Below are 21,450 nucleotides of genomic sequence, written 5' to 3' on the forward strand. Positions count from 1 at the left end.
AACTTGGGTTGGTTTTAACCCAGCAAATTTTTAGAGTGATGAATGGATCGATGGATATATACACACACATATAGACTACAAACCTTCATATATTCAGATAAATATACAGATATTTAGAAATTTGATCCCTGATCTGAGATGTGCACACACTCTAAAAAATGCTGGGTTAAAAACAACCCAAGTTGGGTTGCAAATGGACAAAGCCAGCAATTGGGTTGTTTTAACCCAGCGGTTGGGTTAAATGTTTGCCCAACGTGCTGGGTAGTTTTATTTAACTCAACTGTTGTATAAAAATTACTGTATTGCTTGCTTAAAATGAACCCAAAATATGCTGGAAATGAACATTTATTAATATGTTTAATAAATGAGCATTTATTAATAAGATAATGAATAATAAACAATAATTAATAATTAATAAATTAATACACTTATTAATAAATGTTCACCTTTTGATTATTATTGTTGCCTCTAGTAATTATGTGTCTGATTTTTAATTTCTCACCTATTTTGGATTCATTTTAAGCCAGCCATATAGTCATTTTTAATCAGTAGTTGGGTTAAATAAAACTACCCAGCAGGTTAGGCAAACATTTAACCCAACCACTGGGTTAAAACAACCCAATTGCTGGGTTTGTCCATTTTCAACCCAACTTGGGTTGTTTTTAACCAAACATTTTTTTGTGCACACACAAACTTCTACACACCCATAGTTAATTCAATGTTCGGCATGAATTTAACCTTTCAGGTCAAAGTTGTTCTAAGTGATCTGTTTAGCAACTGCATGCAAATCCACTGTCACACTGTGTTGTGTTGTTAAACAATTTACAGTTTTATCAGGATAATGATATGCATCACAAAATAACATCAAAGAGGGGGGTTGATAAAGCAAGTGAGACCTTCCTAAAGAATTCTGCGGACCACAAAAGTCCTCTGCTATTTCAGTTCAGCTGTTGAACAGAACTAGAGTTCTGTCATCGCTGTCATTTATGCAATACATAATTCATGTGTTTGCATCGCACATACAGTATGCATACATAACACGCAATGAGGGTGGTTTTCACCATCCGAGCTTCCAACAGGGGATTTCGACTTCCTCTCCTCTGCATAAAAGCTGCCTGGCTTATATTCCATATTCCAAGTGTTGCACAAGATTACAGTATTACTGACCTTGGCTGACTGCATTCATTTTCACAGAAGAGTCTTGAATACGAGGAGGAATGAATCTCGGTGGTGCTGGAGAGTGGAAATACTCTGGTGTGATGCTCTGTGCTGTTTCTCAGGGCACCTCACCCGCCCAATGAGAGGTGAGTCATTTTGTGGCCTTGTTAGAGGAGACTGAGGAGAAAGAGAGAGTGAGAGAATTTGACAGGGCTATGCTGTTAATTGCGTCTTTGCAGGAGGCTTCGTCTTCACAAGGTCCTTTCTCCCCCCTCCTCGCTTTCTCATTGTACAAAGACGTACAGGAGGAAAAGCATAGCGAAAGGATTCGAGACTGCCACGCACCTGCCCCCTGAAGCCAGCCAAACACAGACAGACACTTCAGTCCTTCTCAACGGGTGTCCTGCTCTGTGGTCACAAAATCTCACAGATCCATTTCTCTCATCTTTGCCATCAAATCTTGTTGCCTTTTGAGGATGTCAGTTTGTTTGCTGTTCAAATTTCAAACATCCTCTCGTTTCTCAGAGGAAAAGTTTACTGCTCTTTCACAGTTCAAGAGACTTAATGGAATTCTCAGGTGTTTCATTTAACTATCATCTCTGCTTTAGATGTTTTTCCTTTACATTCTTTAGCAGAAAAAAAAAAGACACGAGACAATTATATTCTAGCTGATGAACGATTAAAACATTGAGAGTCAGAATCCATCCAGCTTTAAAGAGCTTGAGCATTTAAAGCTCATGCTTAGAATAAACAGAACGATATTTTGTGGACACTAATATAGATATCATTATTGTCATCTTTATTGTTATTGTTCTTGGTGTGAACAGGCCTTTAACTGAACCAATTCTGTGTAGGCTAGTCCACTGGAAGTGTACATAGAAATTTACTTCAAATGTACTTTACTCTTTCCCCGCCATTGACTGAATTTTCCGACTATCCATGTTGTCACTGTTATACGGTAGGGGGCGCTATTACGCATCTTCTAGTAAAGAATCTCCGGATCAAAACACAGACGAAGAAAAAGCAGAAACAAACGACAGAAGATTGCTTACGCAAATGTGAAATAACGCGATAATCAAACATTAAACAGAATTTAACCTAAGTTTAAGACTGCCTAATGTTACTGAATGAAACGTTGAACCCATGAAGAGGAAATGAGTGTGAATCTACGATCTACGTTTTGATCATCGTTCTGAATCCGATCAGGATTTAGTATTTGACAAAAATGCAATTTTGCTTTATGAAACTTGTTCACATTCAAGTGTTGATAAAAAAATAATGCATGAAGCTAGAATAAAATGTGTTATAAAAAAATAATACCTAGGAACATGGTAGTATATAAAGTGCAAAAATAATATATAAATAGTATACTATAAGTATGATTTTATGGGTTACACTTTATTTTAGTGCCGTAGTTACATTGTAATTACTCAAATAAGTACTATTGATTAACTACATGTACTTACTATAGAGTTACAGTTAGGATTAGGGTTTGGTTTAAGGTTAGTTACTTGTAATTATGGATAATTTACTGTTATTACTATAGTAAGTACATGTAGTAACGTGTAACTACGATACTGTAAAATAAAGTGTTACCATTTTATGTTCACTTAAAGTAACTTACATGTATACTTGCAGTATAAAACTACTAAACTAGTAGTTTACTGAGAGTATACTTCAAAGCGTACTTTCATAAACTAAAATTGTGCTACAAGTATTTGACTAGTAAAGTATCATTATACCTATAAGTTCACTTGTAGTACAGATGCAGTACAAACAAAAAACTTAGTACAAATACGTACATATCACTGCAGTTTCCAACAGAAATGAACACTAGAGGCAGTAAAACAGCAAGCACTTTTAATCATTTTCATACACAGTTGTGATTACTGGGTCAGATTATGGATTAATAAAGACTTATTTTTATGTCTCCTTGCACAATATTATGTTATGACTTCAAAGCGCTTTTTACCAAAGTGCATGATTTGTAAACTAATATATTTTGGACTTTGCATTGGTTAACCAGCTCCATATATTTTGCTTTTCTGACATAACAAGCTTATTCGGTAGCTGAGCTGATACGGAATTGGACTTAGGCCGAGAAAGCCTTGGGTACGAATCCGGGGAAAAACGAGTCGCGGTAAAAGAGCTCAAAGATGAGAGGCTAAAACGGCACGATTACGGATGCTTTTAATGTCACATTTGCTTTTGTTAACGCTATTGGGTTTAGCTGTAGTGTTGGTGGTACGTTATTTTAAAAAATAATGGAGCATTACACTTTAGCATTACTACGCGAAAACGTTCCCACAGGTACGTTTTTCTAATGAGACCAAGCTCACTTTTATACACTAAAAATTGGGCCAATTTAGTCTCAAGTAGTATTGAGCAGCGCACTTACAAGTTTACACCTAGTGCATTGATATTGGTATACTTACTACATAAAGGATACTTAAAAATAAACTTGAACTTCACTTAAGTATACTTAATAAAATGAACTTGAAGTATGCTTATTTTTCATAAGGGTAATATAAAGAAATCTGAAACAACCTCCAAACACACATCAAGTAAATCAATTCACCTCTCTGGGCACTGGTACTGGTAGATTCTCTTAAATTCCTCAAAGAAACACAACAAAACTACACAAGAAGTCTGAGTTCAAGCGAGAAAGAGGGCACCTGTAAAGAATGCAAATCACTGCGACTTAGCAACAGGGAAATTAATCAGTTTATCTAAAATAAATAGTACAGGTCATGAGCTCACAACTCAACATGTGTTCTGGGCCAAACCTTCTAATACTGCTTTTAAAAACTGGATCATTTTCTCCTGCCATAAACACCTCTCAGAGCCCGTGCTGCATCATGCCACGTGAAGCCCACTCAAACCAATAATAACCTGTAACCTTGGAAACGAGGCACAGGCGCCAATAATTCTCGGCACACACTTTCAACACGTGTGCGGCTGGTGCGACATGCTCCCTGAGTGTGAAACACAAAAGGGACTCTGGCATTTTGAGGACAATTTCTTTTTAAGAGCCCTCCATTTGTATTTAAATAGAGATAGGTAGCTGAGGGATAGATAGGGAAAGAGAGTGAGGAAAATATAGGGGAAAGAAACTTGGATCTGAGCACGCCGTAATTAAAGCAGAAGTATAAAAAACATTTTCATTAGATCTGTGCATATCTGCAGACACATACAGGCAAACAGATCAAATATGCATTGGTTCTTTATGGTCACTTATAGTAAACTGACCTCATCTTATGGTGGCGTATCCTAAAGGCCTTATTCCAGCTGTCCACCATATGTTGACATTCAAAACATGTCCTGAGGACCCCACGGGGGTCACTTTGAAATTACAGTAGGTTATGCTCTGGAAAAAGGGGGAAACGATGTATATATATATATATATGTTTGTGTATGTGCACTGGTTGTACAGGGCAGCCTTAATCCTGCATTTTACTTTTATAACCCCTGTAAAGGAGATTTATTTGCCTCTCATCCCCTTAAAAGTGAGTCTTTTATGAGTAGGGCACTGCAGTGGGCTTGGGTAAGTGATGCGCTATGGCTGCTCGGAGGCAGAGGGATGTCCGCAGGGAGCACAAGCCCTTTGAACTTGCGTCACATCTGCATTCGGACCCATGCTTCACCTGCCTGCTTCTCTCTCTCTCTCTCTCTCTCTCTCTCTCTCTCTCTCTCTTTTCCTCTAGGGAGATTTAAAATAAGGATCAGGATGGATATTCAGTCCAATTCTTACTGCACACCAGACAGCATAGTAGTTCTCAACTAGTTTGGCTTTATGTTGGATGTCTGGTATAACAGTACCAAAATTGTTTATGATACAAACCCGATTCCAAAAAAGTTGGGACACAGTACAAATTGTGAATAAAAAAGGAATGCAATATTTTACAAATCTCATAAACTTATATTTTATTCACAATAGAATATAGATAACATATCAAATGTTGAAAGTGAGACATTTTGAAATGTCATGCCAAATATTGGCTCATTTTGGATTTCATGAGAGCTCATTCCAAAAAAGTTGGGACAGGTAGCAATAAGAGGCCGGAAGAGTTAAATGTACATATAAGGAACAGCTGGAGGACCAATTTGCAACTTATTAGGTCAATTGGCAACATGATTGGGTATAAAAAGAGCCTCTCAGAGTGGCAGTGTCTCTCAGAAGTCAAGATGGGCAGAAGATCACCAATTCTCCCAATGTTGCGGCGAAAAATAGTGGAGCAATACCAGAAAGGAGTTTCTCAGAGAAAAATTGAAAAGAGTTTGATGTTATCATCATCTACAGTGCATAATATCATCCAAAGATTCAGAGAATCTGGAACAATCTCTGTGTGTAAGGGTCAAGGCCAGAAAACCATACTGGATGCCCGTGATTTTCGGGCCCTTGGATGGCACTGCATCACATACAGGAATGCTACTGTAATGGAAATCACAACATGGGCTCAGGAATACTTCCAGAAAACATTGTCGGTGAACACAATCCACCGTGCCATTCGCCGTTGCCGGCTAAAACTCTATAGGTAAAAAAAGAAGCCATATCTAAACATGATCCAGAAGCGCAGGCGTTTTCTCTGGGCCAAGGCTCATTTAAAATGGACTGTGGCAAAGTGGAAAACTGTTCTGTGGTCAGACGAATCAAAATTTGAAGTTCTTTTTGGAAAACTGGGACGCCATGTCATCCGGACTAAAGAGGACAAGGACAACCCAAGTTGTTATCAGCGCTCAGTTCAGAAGCCTGCATCTCTGATGGTATGGGGTTGCATGAGTGCGTGTGGAATGGCAGCTTACACATCTGGAAAGGCACCATCAATGCTGAAAGGTATATCCAAGTTCTAGAACAACATATGCTCCCATCCAGACGTCGTCTCTTTCAGGGAAGACCTTGCATTTTCCAACATGACAATGCCAGACCACATACTGCATCAATTACAACATCACGGCTGCGTAGAAGAAGGATCCGGGTACTGAAATGGCCAGCCTGCGGTCCAGATCTTTCACCCATAGAAAAGACTGGGCGCATCATAAAGAGGAAGATGCGACAAAGAAGACCTAAGACAGTTGAGCAACTAGAAGCCTGTATTAGACAAGAATTGGACAACATTCCTATTCCTAAACTTGAGCAACTTGTCTCCTCAGTCCCCAGACGTTTGCAGACTGTTATAAAAAGAAGAGGGGATGCCACACAGTGGTAAACATGGCCTTGTCCCAACTTTTTTGAGATGTGTTGATGCCATGAAACTTATTTTTCCCTTAAAATGATACATTTTCTCAGTTTAAACATTTGATATGTCATCTATGTTGTATTCTGAATAAAATATTGAAATTTGAAACTTCCACATCATTGCATTCTGTTTTTATTCACAATTTGTACAGTGTCCCAACTTTTTTGGAATTGAGTTTGTACAAAAGTAAAAACAATATTTAAAAAAAATAATAACATTACAAAGATTGGGAAGGAAATTGACAATTTTGAGTCCTAAATGTCTCTTTAACTGTGATGGCTTCATGCTCTCAGCAACAAACAATTCACTGTCTTGTATGCAGCACTATGCCATATACAGTACCGATCAAAAAAATTAATACTTTTATTCACAGTTCAGTAATATAAGAGAGTGACATCTGCTTTCTACAACCAAATTCACCCCCGAAAAATGCAGGTAGTGACAATCGCATTTACCAAAATTCTATGTAATGTGCACAGAAACAAACTGAAAAACTGTTTGTTTATGACATATTTTAATGTGCATCAGAAATGTTTCTCTCTTCTTTATGTGCTGTGCAGGAAATCACAGGGAAAGTGGTATGAGTCTGAACGTATACGTGTTGCCAGATCTTGCTAGAAAAACAGTGAACAAGAACAAGCCCACAATAAACTGAAATAATAAACCAAAAAAAAAAAACAATAAACCAAAAAATCGTGACCCACACCTGCTCACTTTAATAAATCTGTAAACTTACCAAGCCAAGCTTAAACAACAAGCCCTAAAAAAGGCTTATAATTAGTGAACATGGCAACACAGCAAGAGCACGATCCGTGAAGCAGACTTTCCAAGCATAAGCAAAACATGACGCCTCCGTCGACTGTGCTTTAGTTAAAATTGCTGAACATAACAAGTCTTTTGTGGCTGTAATATTTCTTCGGTCAGAATAGCGGATACCAAACACACGAAACGCCTTTAAATGCGGTGTCACTCCTGAAAATTTAGTGTAGTTAAAAAAAAAAAAAAAAATCAAGGTTTCCACAAAAATATTGAACTGTTTTCAACATTGATAATAATAAGGAATGTCACAGGAATAATTTACATTTTAAAATATATTAGCATAGAAAAGTTATTTTAAATAGTCAGTATATTTAAAAAATATTTTACTGTAATTTTAAGAGACTTTCAAACACCTTACCGACCCCAGGATTTTGAATGGTAGTGTATATTGCAGCACAACCTGACTTTGAGTACCATCTCATGGTCCTTTCCTAATCTCGTTCCCCTCTCTTCTCTCCGTCCTATTTCTTCCTGTCATTCCTTGAACTGTCCTGCCAAAATAAAAGGCAAAAGCACTAAAAATATAGCTTTAAAAAATACTTGCAAAAAAGTAGTTTATTCAAGTGTGCTTTTAGTATACTTCTTCTAAACTAAAAATAAGAAAGTATACTTTCAGTCAACTTTTTATATACTTCTCAGAAGTATACTTTATGTATTTCTGAGAAATATACTTAAAATTGCACTTAGTATACTTGACTTGACTTTGTGTAGGCTAGTCCACTGGTAGTGTACATAGGAATTTACTTCAAATCTACTTTACTCTTTTCTCGCCATTGGCTGAATTTTCAGGCTATACTGTTACGCATCTTCTGAAAGAGTACAGAATCTCCAGCTCAAATTGCAGGAGAAGAAGAAGCTGAAACAAGCGATAGAAGATTACTTACGCAAATATAAAACAAAGTGATCATCAAACATTAAACAGCATATAAATCAAAACTTCCAAACGTTACTGGATGAGGACTATGAAGCTTTGGGGGTGTTTATGGACTCAATCTACCCCACCTGTGTTTGATCATTGTTCTGAATCACATTCGGACATAGTCTTTGACAAAAATGCAGTTTCTCAGCTTTTTTGTTTAAAATGTTTCCTTTTTTTTATTTTATGAAACTTACCCACATTTAAGTGTTGATAAAAAAAGGATTCATGAAGCTAGAATCAAATGTTTTTAAAATGGAAAGAGTTTAAGTAGTTAAAGGTATTTCAAGTATAAAAAACAATACCTAAATAGGAACATAGTAGTATACTTAAAGTGCAAAAATAATATATAAAATGTAAACTGTAAGTGTGATATGTTCACTTAAAGAAAACTTACAAGTATACTTGCACTAAACTAGTAGTTTACTGAGAGTATATTTCAAAGTGTACTTTCATATACTAAAAATGTACTACTAGTATTAAAATAGTAAACTACTAGTATACTTTTCCGTTTACTTGTAGTACAGATGCAGTACAAAAGAGAAACGTAGCTGTGAACTAGTTGTGTACTTAAAGTTTACTACTGTTACACTTACAGTACACTTAAACGTATACTTCAATTGGGCCAATTTAGTCCCAAGCGGTATTAAAATAGTACACTTACAAGTTTACTACTAGTACATTGATACTAGTAGTATACTTACTACATAAAGTATACTTAAAAATATACTTGAACATTACTTAAGTATACTTGATAAAATGAACTTGAAGTATACTTCTTTTTCGTAAGGGTTACCTTGTTCATGTAGGAGTCCAAGGTGCGCAAACAGGGTTGGCGTCTGCCTAATCTGACTGGCTTCTACAAAAAATGATTTTGTGACAAAGCATGAAACTATAAACGTCATGGTCATGCGTTCAACATAGAGAAGAGTCTGATTGAATTCACAGGCATTTCCTCCTCCCTTTGAAAAATCAATATTGATTTTGATATCTTAAATGTGAATGATTTTATGGTTCCTGTGAGATTTTAACTTTTTTAATCCCCATGGAGGACTACAGAGGTGCTTCTACACAGAAAAAAATACAATGTTGAAAAAGTACTGGAAAAAAAAAACAGTAATATGATCAAATAAATTAAAAATAAAAATGATGAATAAAGTGAAATAAAATATATTCATTATTTTTTTTTTAAATGTATTATTAAATAATGGGTTGCAACCCACCAGCTGAGAAACGTTCTTGCCACACACAGTAGAGGCCATTAAAACAGCAGCACTAGCTTGGAGATTATAAGCGAAGGACAGTCCTGGCGGTAATGGTGAAGGTGGGCCGGTATAGTCACAGCCCCGCATGCTGTTGTTTGTCCCTGCTGTGTTTGAGTTGGGTGATCTTTCCACTCTGCTGACTGCTGAGTGATTGATGATTAGACGCTTTCCTTCCAATGTCTAACACGATTAGAGTGAAGGTCATACTTAATTCTTCAACAACAACCACAACTATCATCGGCAGTGTGTGTGATGGTTTCCACGGAGCACTCTGTCAAAGCAGCGCTCAGACTGATCCGGCTAGCACGACGGCTTTCCAAAATGGCTTTCTGCCTCCCCGTCCCCTCCATCCTTCTCTCATTTTTCCTATTTCCATGGCCTTTTCTCTTCATCTCCAGAGAATATGATTTGTCATGGTGACTGAGAGAGAGAAAGAAAGAAAAAATGTTTACTCCGGGAGAAAAAAAGTCTCTAACGCCCCTTAATGTATTCTTTTAAAAGAATCGACGCAGTGGCACAGAAAAAGATTAATTTATCACGCCATCAAGCACAAGAACCACTGTTGAGAGGAATGGGTGTAAATTGCAAGGCGATGACAATGCCTGTGTTACAGATGGATTTCTCTGTCTGCGTCTCCTATTGAGAAGGGGTGGGGGGTGGGGAGAGAGGGGAAGAAAAGCAATTTCGTCAGCGTTCGTCAAAACTTTCAGACGGGGGTAATTTTGATCCATTAGCTCACCTCCGTTCGCCTCCACCAATTCTCCACCTTTCACTTTTCTCTGCTTAAGATCTTGCCGCGAGAGAGAGAGAAAGAGAGAGAGAGAAACTCCCTGTGGCCATAAATGCATCTGTTTTTCATAACAATGTACAGGTCCCATCTAGCACAGATGTGGTTTCTCTCCATAAATGCTGATTAAGTCATTGTTATATGTCTGAAATTACAAGAGACACCAAACAGCATTAACCTGACAGATTTCTCACTTACACTTTCCTTGTAGTGAGGTTATTCAGCCAATCAGCGAACGAGCCTATAAGAAAAGAGACAGAGTTATGCGCTCATGAATATTTATGTCGGGTTATCAGGGAATAGGTACAAAGGAGGTTTACTGATCACACAAATCCAAAAGCTTCTCATTAGAAGAGCATCTCTTTAAGTGCATCCCGAATGTTGAATGTTAATAGCAGGTCTAGGTTTGAATATTAGCCGAACCAAGATAAATCACCAGGTTCGTTACGGCAAAAGCATATGCCATTAGCGCGAAAAGCACTTGGTGTTGTTCTAAATATATTATTATATGAGGTAAACAAGGCCCAAATAAGGCAGAACCCCTTTTATGTTCTGAAAATTAATTCCAATTTCTTGTCTAATCCTTCTAGACCTTTAGTTTTGGGTCGCCTGATTATCATCCCTAATAAAAATAATCTCATGAATTAGCCTGTTTTCATTTCTCGTCTCCCCCGCACACCATAGCAACTACCGCATGGGATTTAAGCAAGAAATCTCCCATCAGGCCAAGCACACACCAGGTAATCCCGCAGCAGCGGCGGATTGATAAGGACTAGAGAGAGTGCCACCATTATCTGCGAGGAGCGGCGTGTGTGAAGGATTAGCACGGATCAAGCTTATCCTGGGCTCCGTTGGCCAGCCGGAGAAGCTCTTCCCCTCTTACCTCAGCGCTGCCCTGGGAAAAAGGCCTGGCTCCTTATCCCGACAGAGGGAAGCTTACAGGCTATCACACTTCCTAGAGTCAGCACAATCCAGCACCAAGAGGATGGCGGGGTGAAAGAATTACTCAGCAGGGCCTGATATGTTTCCGGCTGGCCCGGAATATGCCACAGTAAGGATTATGTTGGGATTTCTGGGAATCCTAGGGATAAGTGTGAATAGTGGTGCTATAGAGGTAATATATGATGCTTCGGATGGGGTGACAGATGTATAGAAAGACCCTGCATCCCAATGTGTATACTATCCATCCTAAATAGTAGGGGTGTAAGAGTACACATATTCGTCCCGCAAATTTCCGGTACGCATCTTACAGTTCGGTACTCATTTGTACGTGACGAAAACAGCGTTGTAGCCTAACCGCCATTAACCACCGATAATCGCAATAAGCTCAGTGTTTTGTTACTTCTGATAAGAAACAAAGTGTCATCTTTCAAATTCTGTCAATTTTATCACAAAATTCAAACAATAAATGCTGTTTTGATGCTCTTTCATGTGGCGAGACAGATCACTCTGTCCTCCTTATTTTTCAACGTGGAAGTAAATTGTCATCTGTGAATATGCAAGACTTTTGATTTATTAGCCGCTATAGAGAAATAACGAGAAGAATATCAAAGTGCAGTAAACTGTAAAACTGTTTAATGTAAAAACTAAAAACGCTACAAACCAGCGTGCTCATAATTAAGGCAATACATTAAAATAATATGGTAAGAAATACCAGTTTGCAATATCAAGCAGCTTAACAAGCTGTTTTGTACAGCTAAAAATAACTGGAAGCAAATGACATTGGAAATACTTTATACGGGTATACTTTATTTTCCGCGTTCCACTCCGTCTCGCGCACAGTTGAGGGTGTGAGCCTTTCAAAGCATATTCCTTTGGCCGTGAGCGCGGAAAGATGCATTCGGCACGTGTGCACTATCTAGTGTGTTTTGTTTTCAAGCACTCAAGTCACTCACACCTGCGCTGCTGTACACGCATTGTCAAAAATTGAGCTGCACGAAAATTACGTCATGCGGACGTTGCACGGACGTAGACTATTTGGGCTTAAATAGTATGTGAGATTAGAATAAGTGTGTCCCAAAGCATAGTATGTTGAAAAGATTATGCCAAAAGTCCACAGATGGTCTATTATTCTATTATTTTAAGAAATGTGGATCCGTGTACACTCTAATGGATAATATTGCCCACAACCCATTTAGCTTTAGAGGAGGATTCATTTTATAACTACAAAACAGCATGAGGGCCTTGATTTAATAATATTCGATATCTAACCTGATGCCTTTTATAAAGATACAAATTGCACAATAGCAAAACAGATATGTTTGGTCGTTTTTTAGAATAGTTTGAGTAGTGCAAATTTAATTCAATAAAATTTGGAGTTTTTATGAGTATGTTAACTGTGACAGGATGATTGACAGGCCGGTTTACGGTGACAGATTGCACCTAACTTTGCGACAGAGCGCAATTTTATGATGTGGAAGTATGTCCCAAAGCTTGCCTATTTTTCTGCTACACACTCAAAAGTATCTACTTTTCATTCTCAAAAGAGTGCATACTTTTAGGGCATAGTATATACAGGCAAATTGGGACACAGCAAAAGAATCCCTGCCTTAGTTGAAAATACTGTTATCGTTTATTCATTAAAACATTTCAGGCCTATCAGTTTCGTTTTAATAGCATTCAGGACCGGTCTCATTTCCACCTACTGTATGAAATGGAAAATGACTTTCTCTTGACTCATAAGATTATTTATGTTAAATTAGCGAAGTGTAAAAAAGGAAGATTAAAAAAAAAAAAAAACTAAATTGCATGGATATTTTGTCAGGTGTTCCAAGGAAAGAAATGAAACGGAGAGGAGGGGAGTTAATAAAGAAAACATGTTGTCAGTTTGCAATCTCTCCCACTTCAAACATAATTCAATTTCCGCTATGAAAGGAGATACAGCTTTTAATTAAATTTTAGTTTTTTTTACCAAGGTGCAATAGGTGAGAGACCTCAATTACAACATTCTAATTAAAAAAAAAAAAAAAACACGCACACAAATAAATAAATAAATGTACAAAATGGAGAAGGAAACTTGAGAAGCATATGAAGTCGCCACTATCACATTGCTCATATAAGTAGAGGAGAGAATCTAAAATTGAAAGTGACAGTGGAGCCTTTGGAAGGCAGCATTTGATTTCCAAATTATCATATTTTCTCAGTCAATAATGAAAAGCTTATGATAGCTCCTCAGTAGCTGCACCGACAGCCTTTAATAAGATAGGACCAGTGAAGCAGGGGATAGTGCTGAACACAGCTCTGTCTGTACACGCACACACGCTTGTGTGTGTGCACGCTCTTATAGCTCAAGTTAGGTTCCTTGCAGGTCTAAGATTACAGAGTCTCGGTTTTTAATATCTAAGGCATGAAATGGAGACGACATTTGGCTCTTGATTGGAATTTTAGCAGCTTGAGTATTGAGAATAATTTGATTTAAAAGGACAACTGCATTTAGAGCCAACGGCTGGTTTACGCTAACCTCGTCTGGGGTCACGGCCGCTTCTAAAACAGCTAACGGAAACCATCTCCCATCCCCCGAAACATCGCACAGGAGATGCTTGTCAACACAAAGGGCTGAAGATAAGCTATAACCCGCGGCACGCAAATGAATTGTAGCATTTTTAGTGTGAGGCACCCCTCATTGATTTGTGAATGTAATCTCCGGTGATGAGCCGTAGAAGGTGAACGTTTGCATACTGCAGTGATTACGGGCCTAGCCACCGTTGCACACTTCATTAAGCAGGGCCGACGGTGAAGCAGGATGGCAGTCTCGGGGATAATTGTCTGAGAGGGGGTCAGAAGAAAAGTTGCAGGTCCCGAGCAGGCAGTCTCAGTGAAGGCCTGCAGGTATGCCGGAGGGGTCAAAGAGCAGCGAGGAGTGATTTATCAGGGGAGGCTTCATCCCTGATGAGAGATCTCTTGCCTGGCTCGGAAGAACCGAATGGGACTTGTAGCGTCGACAACATGAAATGCATTAGCTTTCAGGAAAAGGTCTTAAAGTTTGTCACACACTTCAAGGCTCAGATACTGAGATGTGACTCATTGATGCTGCTCTAAAAAAAGAAAAGAAAAAAAAAAGATGAATTATTCATGGATTACCTCACAAGTCTGCAGGGATGTGTACTCAGAAATATGCTAATATTAACTGACTTGTCAATTTCCCTGACTTGATGTATAGTAATCATAAAAAATGGACAATGCGAACGCATCAACGCTAAACAGGTGGGCGTCAGGAAATTACACAATAAAAGTCTAGTGTAAGCTCTATGACGGGGGTGGTGACAAAAGAGAGGATTTTGATGTCAATGTGAATAAATATTTAATATACAAACAAAGCAGGCCATTCGACTTGTACACTATATTCCAAGTCTTCTATGGTCATACTATAAAATAATATACTATTTTGGGTTAGAAACAGTACAAAATGTTAGTGTTAGCATGAATTTAAAGAGGATCTATTATGCTTTTTTACATTTTCAACTTTTAGTGTGTAATATTGCTATTTGTTGAAAGGAAAAGTTACAAAGTACAAAGTAGGGCTGGGCGATATATCGCATGCGATTCTCACGCGCATTTCGTCAGTAAAGCCGGTTCCCTGATTACAGCTAAATCGCCATCACCTGCTTTAAAATGGAGCGCCTTTTAATAGACAGAGCCGTAATTCACTGATAAGCCACGCAAAATCGGGTTCATTATCGAAGTCGATTCATCTTCGATACTGAACGCGATTTTGCGTGGCTTGTCCGTGAACTACGGCTTTGTCTATTAAAAGGCGCTCCATTTGAAAGCAGGTGATGGCGATTTAGCGGTAATCAGGGAACCGGCTTTACTGACGAAATGCGCGTGAGAATCGCATGCGATATATCGCCCAGCCCTAGTACAAAGTCACTTCAAGGGGACTTATTCTCAGAACTACAGATTGTAGTCTTGTAGAGTTTTCTTCCAAGAATGTACACACCACAGTATTCCTCATTTAAATAATTCCCACCCAAGGCATACGGCAAAAATGAAAATAAAATAACGGATAGATAAATGTAAGGGTTGAGACCTGGTTTAGTTACAATGGTTCGTAGTAGGCCTGATAAGGACATTTCCGAAACATGCTCAAAGTTAAACAATCACAACACACAGCCAACCAATCAGAGCACACTGTCCTTTTTGGAAGGAGGGGCTTCGTAAAGGGCAACTAAACAGGGGTGAGCTTCCCATACAATGACGTAAACAAATCAACTAGCTAGTCACGACTGTTTCCCAAAACCGTATTTGTCGCAAACCTGTCCTTCAGCCACTTTTATGAATGATGTCACGCAGGTGGAGGAGTAATAACTTCTTTAAATGAATCCATCTGAGAACTAATTAATGCTAGATTTTTTGGTATAAATTAAGGACATGGCATCTGAGGACTAATTCTTATTTTTCTCTGTTATTTTGCTTTATTTCCAGATTCAATTATAGGCGAATTCTTACGTACCATGACATTTGTATATATTTGAAATAAAAATTATACATTGTACTTAATGTCAGCTTGCTTATTTTGCTCAAGATAACGATTAAGTCCACTTTGCGAATGTTCGTTTGAACTATGGTTTCGGGAAACACCAAATCGTTGAACTAAGGTAGTAACGACGGAACTTGCGATATTAGTAGGGTTGTTCCGATTCCGATACTAGTATCGGAAATACCACCGATACCAGAAAAAATTCTAGCATCGGTATCGGCGAGTATTTAAACTCATGTACCGATCCGATACCATTTTCTTAAACAATATCTAGTTGTGCCCGCTATCTTTGCTTAACGCAGCAAATCGGAACTCAATTCTTCTTCGCGGCTCAGAATGCAAACACAGCCATAAGCAACCACTGTTTAGAGCAGCGAAGAAGTGAAAAACAAGGTTATTTATTAGAAATAAAACTAAATAAGATGCTAAACGAATTAATTTAAAGTGAGTCTGAAGCCTACCTTTCTCATTCGGCACTGTTTCCATTTTCGAGACGAATGCTAAACTATTAGGCTATTTATTATGTAGCCTAAGCTTTGTACTTCACTCGCATTATCGACAACATCCTTCACATAACAGCACAGTAAGGCGGTGGTCACGGGACAGCAGATTGTATTACAGAATTGAATTGAGCAGCTAAAGTTTTATATGTTTGGTTGATTGTATTTTTATTTTAATATTTAACAGCTGCGATATCAAGTAAGCAATGCATGAATTTGTGTGTGCGCGCATGAGGCGCTGGCGTGACCACTAGAACGTTTTTTCCTAAACTGTACTCCGTAATTTATGGTTTATGGTCGTAATTTAAAAGCCAGACATAATTCATACGTTTACAAAAGACATTTAAATAACGAAAACAAGCAGAATGTCTGTTTCCTTTCCTAGATCGTTAGAGTGCGCCACAATGAACCACTTTCGTTTTGTTAATCTGTAGACCTAATTATATGGTGAAATATTTCGCATAGCCTATAGGCCTAAATATTCCCTTTTATTGTATATGTGTTATGTTAGCCTATAGTTTTATTCTGTTTTCTCCGTTCACTGAACCGCTGCATGTGCGTGATGTGGCGTTGTGTGAACCTATGTTCTACATATCCTGTAATTTTCGCTGGTTTCAAAACACACAACAAGCTGCTTATTAGCCTACTTGACTTTAATTTTCACTTAAATATAGGCCTAATACTTGACGGTTTGTGACATATCATCGGAAAAACTAATGCCAGGGCGTTGCCATTGTGACTTACCTAACCTATGATGACTTGACAACTGAGCGCTCAGCTCGGTCATTTCACTCTCGTTGGATGCGTCAGCGTCACATTTGCATAGGCTGTACTATTTGAATTCGTGATTGGTTGACTCCCAAATCAAAATATTAAATAAAACGAAAAAATAACGTTATTAACCGGTTAATGGCCATTTCAAATGAGCGTTCCTGTTCAAAACGATTAAATTTGATTCAGTTTCCGTTTCTGGTTACGTTCCGGTCAAAATTTTGTTTGTTTCCGGTTTCGTTCCTTGAACCGGTTCAGAGCCCTGCACCCAGGTATCGGATCAGTACTCGGTATCGGCCGATACCCTGAGCTCAGGTATCGGAATCAGTATCGGGAGTGGAAAAGGGGTATCGGAACATCTCTAGATATTAGTTGGCTAATGATGCTTTTGGGAAACATTTATTGAACATTTAAGCATGAAAACCTATTTTAGTAGACCTCAAAACCAAAATCAAGACTTTGAAAATGGGCATAATACAGCCTCTTTAATCATTTAGTAATGATTACATTTTTTATATGTTTCTAACCGAAACTATTGCATCAGCTTTAGAAGACTTGTAATTTAATGCATGAGCAATATTGACCACTTTTATGATCCTTTTACAGAGCTTTTTCCCACCTTCTGAGCTTGAAATCTCCAATCCCTATTCAATGCAAGAGAATATTATGATGTATTGATATGTGCATATAACTACATAGTTTAGCAAGAGAAGTACAGAAGATTTTAATTTGAGAAGTACTTCTCATATTAAATGTGGCTTGTGTTCAGTAATCATATCTGAACTGGACTTGGTGGACACTGCCAAACAGCAAACATAAATAGCAGCACATCTAGCTCTTCTGTGAAAAGATTACTGCCCTCTTTTGAAAGAGCAATCCACCTTGACCATCTCACCATCCTGGCAAGGACGTCAAACAATCAGTGCAAGCCCAACTGTTAATGGCCACATAAACATTATTGATGCCTCCAACAGCTCGTGATTTATGAGGCCAAAACTATATTACATGTGTAAGAGAAAGCCTCATTAGAATTTGCCTTCTGCTTGCTGACAGAAACTACCCATTTATGAAAAGCAGGCAGTGCCCTGTCCTTCCTACTAACCTTTCTCGAACAGAGAGACAAAAGAACAGAGGGAGTGATAGGGAGAGAACGAGAGAGGGATAGACTCGGAGAAGATCTAACATTTAAAGACAGCCCGGCAGTGGGAGGCTGCGTCTTATTGCACGCATAGACTGTCAGGGCATCTCTGACCCTCTCATTAGATATGCAAGCGCATTAGCCAGGACGGCTGTCTGCTAAAGGTCAGGCAGGGAGGATGTTGGGACGCGTGGAAGGAGAGGCACAATCTTCAGCCTCACCCCTTTGAACTTCAATCACTCCGGCCAGCGCTTAATAGGCCTCTGGGGAGGTTCAAAGCGAGCGAGATGGTGGAGGGAGGCAAAGAAATGTAAAGGGACATCACGCTACCTTGACATTTTAATTAAGACTCTCCCATTAACATGCACGGAATTGTGGGGAAAAAGACACCTAATGTAAATTCATGAAATACTAGGAACGGGGTAGATGGGCTTCCTTTTTTTGTAAACATGAACCATGACCTGAGAAGAAAAAAATGGGAAAATAAGTGATAAGAAAATGTTTTGAAAGGGTAAAGTAAGGAAAGCAGAGAGCATCAAAGTTGATGACAGAAGCTATGATTTTTCCATCCATTTTTGTGCATTATTTGTACTTTTCAAACTAGGGTCTGGGGACCCTCAATGGAAATATATTTAAAATAAAATAAAAAATTCATTCGGCTTTCAAAAGATTGTTGGAAATCATGACATTAAAGGGTTAGTTCACCCAAAAATGAAATTTCTGTCATTAATTACTCATCCTCATGTCGTCCCAAACCCGTAAGAGCTTTGTTTGTCTTCGACACAAATTAAGATATTTTTGATGAAATCCAAGGGTATCTGATCCACACAATTAAAATAGTCAACATGACTACAGTGGTTCAACCTTAATATTATGAAGCGACGAGAATACTTTTTGTGCGCAAAAACAAAACAAAAATAACGACTTTATTCAACAAATTCATCTGTCTCCTGTCATACTGCTACGCTATTTTCACTGCAGAGCTTCCGTGTTTACGTCTGAACACGGGCTCAGTATTAGTCGGCTCTGGTCATGTCAGCAGCAAAACGCATGCGTGTGATGCTGACGCAGGGCCCAGCCAATACTGAGCCCACGTTCAGACGTAAACACGGAAGCTCTGCAACGAAAATAGCATAGCAGTATGACGGGACAAACGAATGACGCTGCTCCCAGGTGGATCAGATACCCTCGAATTTCATCAAAAATATCTTAATGTGTGTTCTGAAGACAAATGAAGGTCTTACGGGTTTGGGATGACATGAGTAATTAATTTTGGGTGAACTAACCCTTTAATCATCACTATTTTATTCCATTGACAGCCACAGTACAGGTTTCAATGCGTAATATAATTTACTGCTACTTTTTTAATTATTTTATATATATATATGGGACTGGAATTAAGAACCAAAAAATAAAAAAATGACACACTTCACTTAACACCACAAAAAGGACACCACATAACACCACACAACCTCATGTGCATGTACAACACTCTCAAATACAAGCATATCTCCCTATCGCCTTCTACTTTTCTAGAAATTACGGTCACACCTTAGACACTGAACTCAATAGACTTTCCTTTAGTTCCTATTTTGACAAATCCCATCTTGAGCTATGAAGAAAGAAGCAGGTATTGATCCAGGGGGCACCTAATTTATCACACTGCCTGAAATCCTGAAAAAAAATATTTGACCAAGGGGGTTATTCAATACCATTTTCTCCATCTATCCGCAGAATTAAACCAGTCTTTTTTTCTAGCAAAAAGTGAGTGATGACAGCTGTCAGACAGATGAGATTTGTGACAGAAATTCTCTCTCTCTTTCTTTCCTTTCCTCTCCACTGGCTTCATTTTCAACATGAATAGACTTTCAGGCACCAAGCTATTGACACAGAGATATGCGCACGGTGTCGTTCAAATGTACAAGAAATCCCACACATGGAACAGTATCAAAGCAATTACCTCTTACTATAGAGCACTACATGAAAGCATGGGCTAAAGTGCTCTCCATCCATTCCAAACTGAAGACGTATAGAAGAAATTGTGGCTCCCTAGTGTAGTGACACAAACACATTTCACAGAGACACAATGAGACTGTTAGAATAAAAGTATTAAGCAATTGAAAAATTTTCACATCAATACATAGACTCCATTTAGAATAACACCAAAACCTTGTTGCTTTGCTAAGACATTGGTAAGTGGTTACTAGGGTGTTTTGGGTGGTTACTTGCTAGTCCAAGACAAAAGATCCCACCATCAAGTTTCTAAAATATTCAGGAGATATGGCTTGGGTTTCTTCCTCAATGCAAGTCTAATAGATTTTTTTTCCATTTGTTTTAGAATATAAATCACCTTTTTTTTTTTTAAAAACAAAAAAAAGTTTAAATTGATGCCAAAAATTCCCAAATAAGGTATTTCCATTAAAAGGTACCATTTTTAAACATAAAGGCAGATAAAATAAAATAAAATAAAATAAAGAAATCTGCTTTCAAAAGACAGAAATCATGACATTAATTACCATTATTTTATTCTATTGTATTGCATACTTTAAGATTTCTGTTTTGGTTTGTTAATGAATAATATATGATATGATATTATTAATATAATATACAAATGAAAAACAGAGAAAAAAAGAAAAAAATGGATGCCAAAAATTCCCAAATAATGTTTCCATTGAGAAGTACCATTTTTAAACATAAAGGTGAATAAAAATAAATAAATAAATAAAATGAATGAAAAATCAAACAAATTCAAATGAAAAATTTTCAAAAGACAGAAATCATGACATTAATTACCATTATTTTATTCTATTGTATTGCATACTTTAAGATTTCTGTTTTGGTTTGTTAATGAATAATATATGATATGATATTATTAAAGGTGCCCAAGAATGCTTTTTCACAAGATGTAATATAAGTCTAAGGTGTCTCCTGAATGTGTCTGTGAAGTTTCAGCTCAAAATACCCCATAGATTTTTTTAAATTAATTTTTTTAGCTGCCTATTTTGGGGCATCATTAACAATGCACTGATTTACACTCGGCGCCGCCCCCTTAAATCACGTGCTCCCTGCCACACCAGCTGTCGACTATATTACAGCGCATTTACAAAGTTCACACAGCTAATATAACCCTCAAATGGATCTTTACAATATGTTTGTCATGTATGCTGTATGCATGCTTCGAATTATGTGAGTAAAGTATTTATTTGGATGTTAACGTTTTATTCTGAGTGAATTTGAGGCTGTCCTCCGTGGCTAATGGCTAATGCTACACTGTTGGAGAGATTTATAAAGAATGAAGTTGTGTTTATGCATTATACAGACTGCAAGTGTTTAAAAAATGAAAATAGCGACGGCTCTTGTCTCTGTGAATACAGTAAGAA

The 21,450-nt window shown here is 37.9% G+C and overlaps 1 long non-coding RNA gene across 3 annotated transcripts in view; it reads right to left on the minus strand.

The window, feature by feature from the left end:
* Nucleotides 1-6,587: 6,587 nt before the first annotated feature.
* LOC125253356 overlaps nt 6,588-21,450 on the minus strand; it is an 87,769-nt gene continuing 72,906 nt past the window's right edge. The window contains exons 2-5 of one of the 3 annotated variants that reach the window (XR_007181420.1): nt 10,381-10,423; nt 9,354-9,815; nt 8,927-8,989; nt 6,588-7,705 (exon numbers count right to left, since the gene is read on the minus strand). This is a non-coding gene — a long non-coding RNA (uncharacterized LOC125253356). Of the gene's footprint in view, nt 7,706-8,926; nt 8,990-9,353; nt 10,032-10,134; nt 10,424-21,450 lie in introns of all 3 variants that reach the window. The other 2 variants (XR_007181419.1, XR_007181418.1) reach the window with 2 other exon arrangements.

This window comes from Megalobrama amblycephala, linkage group LG18 (genome assembly GCF_018812025.1).
Source record: "Megalobrama amblycephala isolate DHTTF-2021 linkage group LG18, ASM1881202v1, whole genome shotgun sequence".
In the NCBI taxonomy this organism is placed as follows: Eukaryota; Metazoa; Chordata; class Actinopteri; order Cypriniformes; family Xenocyprididae; genus Megalobrama; species Megalobrama amblycephala.